Source organism: Cucurbita moschata, unplaced genomic scaffold, assembly GCF_002738365.1.
Source record: "Cucurbita moschata cultivar Rifu unplaced genomic scaffold, Cmos_1.0 Cmo_Scf00055, whole genome shotgun sequence".
Taxonomy (NCBI): Eukaryota; Viridiplantae; Streptophyta; class Magnoliopsida; order Cucurbitales; family Cucurbitaceae; genus Cucurbita; species Cucurbita moschata.
Window position 1 is genome coordinate 1,305,747 of NW_019268571.1, and position 9,893 is coordinate 1,315,639.

Below are 9,893 nucleotides of genomic sequence, written 5' to 3' on the forward strand. Positions count from 1 at the left end.
AATCAATTCTAGAGTCGGCTACAAACATGCAACCTACGCTGTAATACCAAACTGATAAGGCAACCCTGATCCTCAGCCCAACGATCCAAGCTTATGTTGAAGCAAGAACCCTTGAATCAAATTAATTAACACCTCCTTATATGAAATTTGGATCAACCAAGAGATAAGGCTAGAATTAGATTACCTCTTACGATCGAAGATCTAGAAGCAAGATTTGGAAACCTTGTTCTAAATTGAGTCACTCCACAATCTAACTTGATCAAGGCTTGATTGAATGGCTCGGGTGCAATTCTACCACAAGAATTGCTTGAAACTTAGAAATGACAAATATGATGCTCGGATTTCTAAGGGAAATGTCTCAATTTGAGATCTGAATTACATTCATCCACGAATCTGAATAACATAACATATTGTGGATATTTATAGTTTCCCGACAAAAGACGTTTGTGGATGAGATTTATTCGAGATGTTTGTGGACGGGATTTATTCCCGATCCCCTTTAATCTCCACAAAGAATAAGTCAAATTGACCATTTGACTTTTACATAATTTATGAAATTAAACATAGTTCTTTCTAACAAATGTTGATGTGTTTGAGTGGCTAATGCGATAGGTTTGAAATTAATTGAGCTCTTTGCTAGCAATAGGTTCGAATTCTGTTGTTGAAATATTTCTTTTTGAATTTTCATGACATTTTTTGAATCTTCTTGACAATAGGTTCATTTGGAACACCGTGATTTTTATCACAATGGTTACCATATCTTCTTCCTCATCCCCATCACGTTTTCACAATTCGTCTCACCAAGAACAACTTCATCATATGTTGCGCCCAGCTCCTCCCCTACCTAAGGAGTACAAAGCTTACGGGCTACCTCGATGGCTCCATTGTCGCACCTGCCAAGTTGGTCCCTTCCTGAACCGCTGTTGGTGCTGACCTGGTCTCTAATCCGGCTTACGATCGGTGGAATGATTAGGATCAACAAGTTCTTAGCAGCCTTCTCTCCTCCATGTTTGAGGAGATTCTTCCCGATTTTGTTGCCGCTACTACATCCGAGGCATGAGATACCCTATAGCGGATGTTTTCGTCGTCAACTCGTGTTTGCACTATTCAGATTCATGTTGAGCTCACCACGTCCAAGAAATGTGATTTGTCTGTTGCAGATTATTTTTGCAAAATCAAAGGGCCAGCCACCGAGTTGGCCGCCGTTGGCTCTGCCTTGCGGGCAGTTCAAGCTCATGTTGAGTGCCTCCTGGATACTAAAATCAAGTGTGTCCAGTCTCTAATTGGAGCGGGAAATATCAGAAAATTTGTAACACATTCTTTCGTTCCCTTGGAATTTTTCATCGTGTTTCGTGCCCTCACACGCATCAATAAAATGGGTTTGCTGGACGCAAGCACCGTCATCTTGTTGAAACTGACCTAGCCTTCTAGCTCATGCTAATGTACCGATTAAATTTTGGGATGACGCGTTTCTTACAACCACATATCTCATCAATTGTCTTCCTACTCGTGTCATCGATAACAAATGCCTCTTAGAGCATCTTTTTCATACCCCACCAAATTACTATTTATTAAAAGCTTTTTGGCGTGCTTGTTGGCCTCATCTTCGCCCTTATAACAAACAAAAGCTCTCTTTTCAATCCAAGGAATGTGTCTTTCTAGGCTTTCTTTACATAAAGGGTATAAGTGTCTTGACTATGATTCTAGTCGTGTCTATATGATTTTGGTCGTGTCTCACCCAATTCTTTCCCAATCTTGCAGCTGATGCACAATGCCCTTGATTTGTGCACCTTGCATTTGGGTAATAACAGTACTAATTTGGTGCATGAACATATGCATATATCTGTGCCTACTAAATCTTTAGATGCAGAAAATCCGATGCTCACATTAGCTTTGGGATTGCCTCCGCGCCACTGCCGCACAAATCAACATCGATTGTTCCACCATTGATCAGGGCCTTGTATCCTCTGCCAGCAAATGATATTCCTGATGGTGTTAATATAACACATGCGGAAGCAATTTGGATCTTAGGCATTCTAAGTACATGATAAGCGCCTACAATGCTGGAATTTGCAAAGCTAGAGGTCTTTCTAGAATCCTTGCAAAACGCTCACACAGAAAGCTAACTTAACGGATTGATTCCAACCAAGAGCTGGTTAGAAGATGAATGACTCTCAGATCAAACTTGGAATCTATGATGGTCACTCTTAGATACCAACACAATTCACTCCAGAATTAGCTTGATCAAAACTAATTCAATGAATCGGTTTAAACATCAAACCTAAAGCAAGGTTTGAAAAAGAATAGCACCAAAAAGGTATCAAGAAAACACCAAGGTTTTTTCTGTATTCAACCAAAATCCCTCCAAACATGAATATTTTTTTTCTGTATTCAACCAAAATCCCTCCAAACATGAATATTACATGCCTTTAAATAGGCCCAAAAGATAACCCTAACAAAATAAAATTCAGCCACCAACCACTAATAAATGCTAATAAATGCTATTAAATACGAATGGAAGAATATAAGGCAATTCATACAAACTATTAATAAATGCTATTAAATATAAATTGAAGAAAATAAGGCATTCATAAATTGTCTTAATTGGTAGTCCAACTACCAAAGGCAAGTCTTCTAATCACTTTCCAATGTCAACCACTCCATTATTTTCTTGATTTGATACTTGAATCTTCTTTGTATTGCTTCTTGTAATTGCTCGTTCGGGTATATGGAAGTGATCAGTTGTTGGATTCATATCAGTACATCAATTATAGTAAATTAGCTAGCATGTTCAAAAGTATTAAAACTCAATGAGTTTGAATACTACCCTTTTGTCGCTCAAGTTTCTTTTTCCTCACGAACCGGTTTCGACCCACCACTAGCGTCTTCTCCACTATTCTCCGGCCTTAGAACGGGATTGTGGAATCCTCAAATGCCAATCCCAATCAATTCCAACACATATTTGATTAAGATATTTGAATCTTATTTAAATATCTAAGATTCTCTCTTTTCGTTTAATTCGTACATAAAACAAAAGTGCGGTTAAATATATAATCAAACTATTTAATTAATATTTAATATTAATTCAAATGCGAATCCCAAACAATTCCAACACATATTTGATTAAGATATTTGAATTTTATTTAAATATCTCAGATTCTCTCTTTTCCTATAATTCGTACATAAAACAAAAATGCGGTTAAATATATCGTATATATGTAGCGCATATTCCCAAATTTGAATTCTGATAAGAAGTGTTCCAAATGAACCTATTGGCAAGAAGATTAAAAAATTGTCATGAAGATTCAAAAGAAATATGTCAATAACAAAATTCGAGCCTACGCACGGAGAGCTCAATTAATTTCAAACCTATCGCATTAGCCACTCAAACACATCAACATTTGTTAAGAAAAAATTATGTTTAATTTCATAAATTATGTAAAAGTCAAATGGTCAATTTGACTTATTCTTTGTGGAGATTAAAGGGGATCGAGAATAAATCCCGTCCACAAACGTCTCGAATAAATCTTGCCCACAAACGTCTTTTGTCGGGAGACTATAAATACCCACAATATGTTATGTAAAATTCAGATTCGTGAATGAATGTAATTCAGATCTCAAATTGAGATGTTTCCCTTAGAAATTCGAGCATCATATTTGTCATTTCTAAGTTTCAAGCAATTCTTGTGGTAGAATTGCACCCGAGCCATTCAATCAAACCTTGATCAAGTTAGATTGTGGAGTGACTCAATTTAGAACAAGGTTTCCAAATCTTGCTTCTAGATCTTCGATTGTAAGAGGTAATCTAATTCTAGCCTTATCTCTTGGTTGATCCAAATTTCGTATAAGGAGGTTTTAATTACTTTGATTCAAGGGTTCTTCCTTCAACATAAGCTTGGATCGTTTGGTTGAGAATTAAGGTTGCCTTATCAGTTTGGTATCAAAGCGTAGGTTGCATCTTTGTGGCCGACTCTAGAATTGATTTTATCTTTAATTTTCGCTATTGTTTATCGTCTCTTTAAATCTGTCATTTATTTTCTTACTGTCATTTCCAACTTTCTTCATTATCTTTCTACTTTGTTCTTAGTGTTCTGTTAAAGATCATATTTAGATCTTAAAAAAAAGTGTTCTGTTAAAGATCATGTTTAGATCTTAAAAAAAAAAAAAAAAAAAAAAAAAAAAAAAAAAAATCCTTATCCTATTGTTCTTAATAAATCCTTATCATTAGACCATTTGCACGTTTATTTGAAGATCAAATAAATTTCAATTCTCATTTTTCCCTAAAGCGTATAAATCTGGAATTGTTGTGTTCGATCTTCATGACCATTCTTTGTCCCTTATTTATTTGTTCATTTCTTGTTTTATTTTGTTGTTACTACATAATTACCTTGTCTTGATTGTCTTGAATAGCTAGCTACTATCAAAATTGCTTTATCCATATTACCTACCTTGATCAGAAATTAGGCACTTTCCTAAATAAGCCTACCTTTGTGTGTTAAACATGAGTGTTCCCGAGTGTAAAATCAGTGAGTTGAGTGTGTGAGGTTCTAAGCATATAAAACTACTGTTTGTACAATCATGAACCAAGACAAGAAAAATGGAGGGGAGAACAATGATCTAGTTGAAGAAGTCTAGAAGAATGAGGAGAAACTAGAAGATGGTATTCATTTGACACTTATTACAAGAAGACTTCTTGAAACTCAAGATATGGAGAATGATGTTGATGATCAAAGAGACAACCTATTTCACACGCGGTGTTTAGTCAAGGGGACCGTTTGTTTAGAGTTTTGGGTGTTTTTTTATTGGGATCTAAATTTTATTTTTGATACAATGAAAAGAGTGAACTTACTTTGGACGTTAACTTTTATGGTTTTTTATATTTAATTTTTTAAACGAACAAAAGGTGTGAATAGGTACAGATAACGGACATCCACATTGGTATGATATTGTTCACTTTCAATTTAATATCTCAAGAACTTATATCAAAAGTAGCTAAATGTTCTAGGAGTTTACTCTGCAAGAACTTATAAAAATTGGCCAAAATTCGTTGTGAATAAGGGCAAAAAACAACAAAAATCGCAAAAGAGAGAAGATAAAAACAAAACATTGTGTCCTGTGTTTTCAAGTCTTAAGATATTTGTTCCTCGCGAGTTGAGCTTGGTGGAGTTGAGATATTTTCTTAGACCTAACTTAGTTATTTGGATCATAAACTTATTCAACCCCAACAACCATGGTTAAATAATTAAATCTTTTGATTTTTATGTTTACAACGATATCTAAGAAGAAGAATGGATACGAAGCTTTTTGGAAATGGCAAATGGTGCTCCATGTTGAAGCTTTAGACCGGAATTTGAAACTTGGATCCGGAAACTGATTCCCTAGACATTCCTCTGCATCACTGTGACATGGCTACATTACCAACTTGTCATGAATTGCTTCTAGGAGTGAAATTTGTCTGCACAAACCAACACGGTTCCTTTTAGCATTTTTTTCCTTAATCTGATGTCTCCTAAGATGTAACCTCGTACCTAGAATTTGGACCGGGATTTGTAGTCCAGATTTGGAACCCGATGGCCCCCACAAATCCCTTTGCATCTTCAATGATATGGTCATATTATTTACTTGTTTTGAATTGCCTCTAAGAATAAAAAATATACCTAAAAATCACATTACCTATTTTTGGTGGCTCAATAGTAGGATACAAAAGTTAGGCATGTTTAGTTTGGAGCAATCTTATGTTAGGGGACCTCTTGAAATTCCTTCTCAAATCTTGTGCATCTTGTTGTTCTTAGATGTCTTCTCTAATCTTCTAACATTTATAATTTGGTAAACGCTCTTCATTTTCTAGAGGATAATCTTTAACCATTCTAACAAAAAAAGAAAAAAAAAATGTTGTGCGCCGGAAGCGGAACTAATGTACTCACAACACCAATGAACGAAATTACACAAAGAGACACCAATATATTTACGTGGTTCGGAGAGAAGAAGTTCCTCTACATCCACGGACCAATCACTAAAAAATCCAAGTGTTACAAGTGAATACCTCACCATCACACTACAAAAACTCTCACCAATGTGTCACTCAACAAATACGATGTGACACCCAAAACTCTCCCAAATTCCGATACCACTTGTTAGGAATGGATATCCAAAATGGAGAGCAATCACTAATAAACCAAGTGTTACAAGTGAATACCTCACTATCACACTACAAAAACTCTCACCAATGTGTCACTCAACAAATACGATGTGACACCCAAAACTCTCCCAAATTCCGATACCACTTGTTAGGAATGGATATCCAAAATGGAGAGCAATCACTAATAAACCAAGTGTTACAAGTGAATACCTCACTATCACACTACAAAGATTCTCACCAATGTGTCACTCAACAAATACGATGTGACACCCAAAACTCTCCCAAATTCCGATACCACTGGTTAGGAATGGATATCCAGAATGGAGAGCAATCACTAATAAACCAAGTGTTACAAGTGAATACCTCACTATCACACTACAAAGACTCTCACCAATGTGTCACTCAACAAATACGATGTGACACCCAAAACTCTCCCAAATTCCGATACCACTGGTTAGGAATGGATATCCAGAATGGAGAGCCATCACTAATAAACCAAGTGTTACAAGTGAATACCTCACTATCACACTACAAAAACTCTCACCAATGTGTCACTCAACAAATACGATGTGACGCCCAAAACTCTCCCAAATTCTCACCAATGTGTCACTCAACAAATACGATGTGACACCCAAAACTCTCCCAAATCCCGATACCACTTGTTAGGAGTGGATATTCCGAATGGAGGGAGAACTCTCTCATTATATAGCATTACAGAATCAAATCTCCGACTGAGACTAAATCTAATCCAAATAACCAATCAAATCTAATCCAAATAACCAATCAAATCTAATCCAAATAACCAAGGATATCAAATCTAATTCAAATAACCAAGGTTATCAAATCTAATCCTAATAACCTAGGTTATCAAATCTAATCCAAATAACCTAACCAAATCAAATCAAAACTTATGACAATTTACAACAAAAAAATCATGTAAAGAAGTGAAATTCTTTCTGAGTTTTCGATTTTATTGGGTTCTGTCAAAATTTTGGGCTTCATTACTGATGCTCACAAAATATTGATGATGAGTGCGAATGCGCACAGTATGATGATGAGTGCGAATGCGCACAGATGAGGGTGTTCATGAGGCGCAAGCCACTATGGGATTCCACTGACCTCTGGATCTCGCAACAAATTGGCTTGACCAGAGGATCCAGGGGAGTGCGAGCGCCCTGAGGATTCACACTCACATGTATGAGTCGTGTGTAGGGACGTACTACACATCTAATTTGTCTGAGACTAGAGGCCAATCCTATGATGTTAGAGATAGGCCCCTAAATCATTATTGAATGTGTTTGCATTTTTATGACCCTATAATGGGGCCACTTATGAGTATTTTTTGAAATACTTAGGCCGTGTGTCATATCAATTTTGAGGGAAAGGGTAGATTTATATTTAACTTTCTAGGTTTAGGTTAGAATAAGTTGTTATGGATAGGTTTAGGTTAGAATAAGCTGTTATGCATTTCATTGTTTTTAATTATTTTGTATTGCTTTTATTTTCTCTCAACTTCTTTCAATATTTCATATTTAAACACCTAATACCATGGTTGTGTTTTCTTAGAGAAGAAGTTTTAAGCATTTTTCAAAGTTTATGTTATAAATAATGTTCATGAAAGAGTTATATTTTTGCATTATAGATGAGCATGAGACGTTAGTAGCGACTCTGAGTATGTGAAAATTTAGGGTCGTTACACTCAAGCTTTGTTCTTTTGTTGGACATGAACACACACAACACATCCAAAAATTCTGAAATGTGAAACTGAGGGCTTATGTCCGCTCCAAGCTTCTTCTAGAGCCATATGCTTCACGGCTAGAGTGAGACGTTGTAATGACCCAAAATTTTTCACTTAATTTAAGGTCGCTACTGTATACATACCATAAACATTGAATGCGGAAGACTTCATTTAAATTCCATAAAACATAACCTTTAACTTAAAAACACAACCATGGACTTATGTGTTTCGAAAACATCTTTAAAACGACACAACAAAAGACTCGAAATAAAATAAATAAACGTTTAAGTTTAAAACATCCTATTCTATCCTAAGTCTAAGAAAATAAATGCCACTATCCTATGCATGTGCCATGATCTCGAGTTGCGATGCCGTCGTCAGCCGTATAGGAATGCCTTGCCTTAACCTGAAAAATGTAGTAACACATGGCTTGAGTATTTAAAGAAATACTCAGTAAGTGACCCCACTATTGGGGTTAAATGCAACAATCACATGCAATGAAATGATGGGACCTATCTTTCGTTTCGTTTCGTTTCGTTTCTTTTTCGTTTCGTTTCTTTTTCGTTTTCCCAACGGTGTAATCCTAACAGGTAATCGTGGACGTGTACCATATACTCTACACGTAGCTCATACGTGCGAGTATGGACTCACCAGCTAGATCGCACACCGCTGAGCCACTGTCTCTAGCCGGTGGGCATGCTCTGGGGGCCCACCGGGACCCGTTAAAACTAAAACCGTCACGGCAGCGCTATGCAGGGCATAACGATCGTTGTCCTGCCATTTGGATGTACGCGTCTGTACCCTCGTGATGGGATAGGGGTATCCCCCAAATGCATGATCACACAATATGCATGAGGTCCCACTAGTCCTACAGTCATCATTTAATGAACATAACCCCGTGTCACGTTTTCATGCTTACGTGTCATTCTCATTCTCATTTCGTTACATATCATACATATTCCTAGCGGGGTTATGTATCATGCAATTTACCGTATTTCATGTCATACAATTCATTCAGTTGCATTTCAATACTCATACAACAAGCCAAAATCGTACAAGGGCCACACATCGTCACATGCATTTATATCACATCAACTAAGCAGCATAAATAACATAACATATAGGAAGCGTATCGATCCACAGACAATTCACACATATCAATATATATGACACGTGCCGAACCACAGGGCACGTGTCAACATCAAATATAACCATGCCGATAGTAAGGTCACTTACCTGGTTAGCTTAAGTCGTTGTCACGAATATATCCTTAACGAAAGTTCGATTCCATCGTTATCCTTGATGAAAGTCCATTGAACTCCAAGTTAACCTATGTGAGCCCATGACATCAGTTTCAAGTTTGAACTCTATAAAATTATTTCTCTAATTTACATGGGTCATTCTTAAATTCTGATATTTTCTGTTAGACGAAATTGATGGAGTTCCTCGCTCTCTTAGGTTTCCTTTCCTTTTCCTGTTTTATTTCTTTTAAAATTATTTTCAACAAAATCTTTTCTCAATCTTCCATCTTCCATCTTCCACTGTAATTATTTTGGAGATATTATTGGCCAATTTTGTTAATCTATCCTTCCTTCCCAATCTTTTTTTTTTTCCTCTTTTCCGTGTTAACCTATTCTGGATTTCCATCTCTTCTTTCCTTTGTCTTCCTTCTGATTTAGTTAACAATTATATTCTTTGCTTTTAATTCAATCAATTCATTTGGTTAGGTTCTTTTTCTATAATTCATATAAAATTATTGACAACCTAAATCATTGCAACAATTCAGGAGATCTGAAGAGTTCAGGAGATCTAAAATATAATTGGTCGTGATTTCCTAAAACTCTTACAAAATTCTTTTCATTTAATCTCTAATTCAAAACTAAATAATTGTAACCAAATTAATATTACTTAATAAAATAAGAGGAAGATTTAACATACGACTACTGAACTCTTCAAATGATGCATCTTCTCCGCCCAACAAAATCTGCTAAAACCTTTTTTTTTTTTTTTTTTTTT

The 9,893-nt window shown here is 36.0% G+C and overlaps 1 pseudogene; it reads left to right on the top strand.

Annotated features, from left to right (window-relative positions):
* Window positions 1-1,075: 1,075 nt before the first annotated feature.
* The window catches only part of LOC111436523, a 22,597-nt pseudogene continuing 13,779 nt past the window's right edge, over window positions 1,076-9,893 (top strand).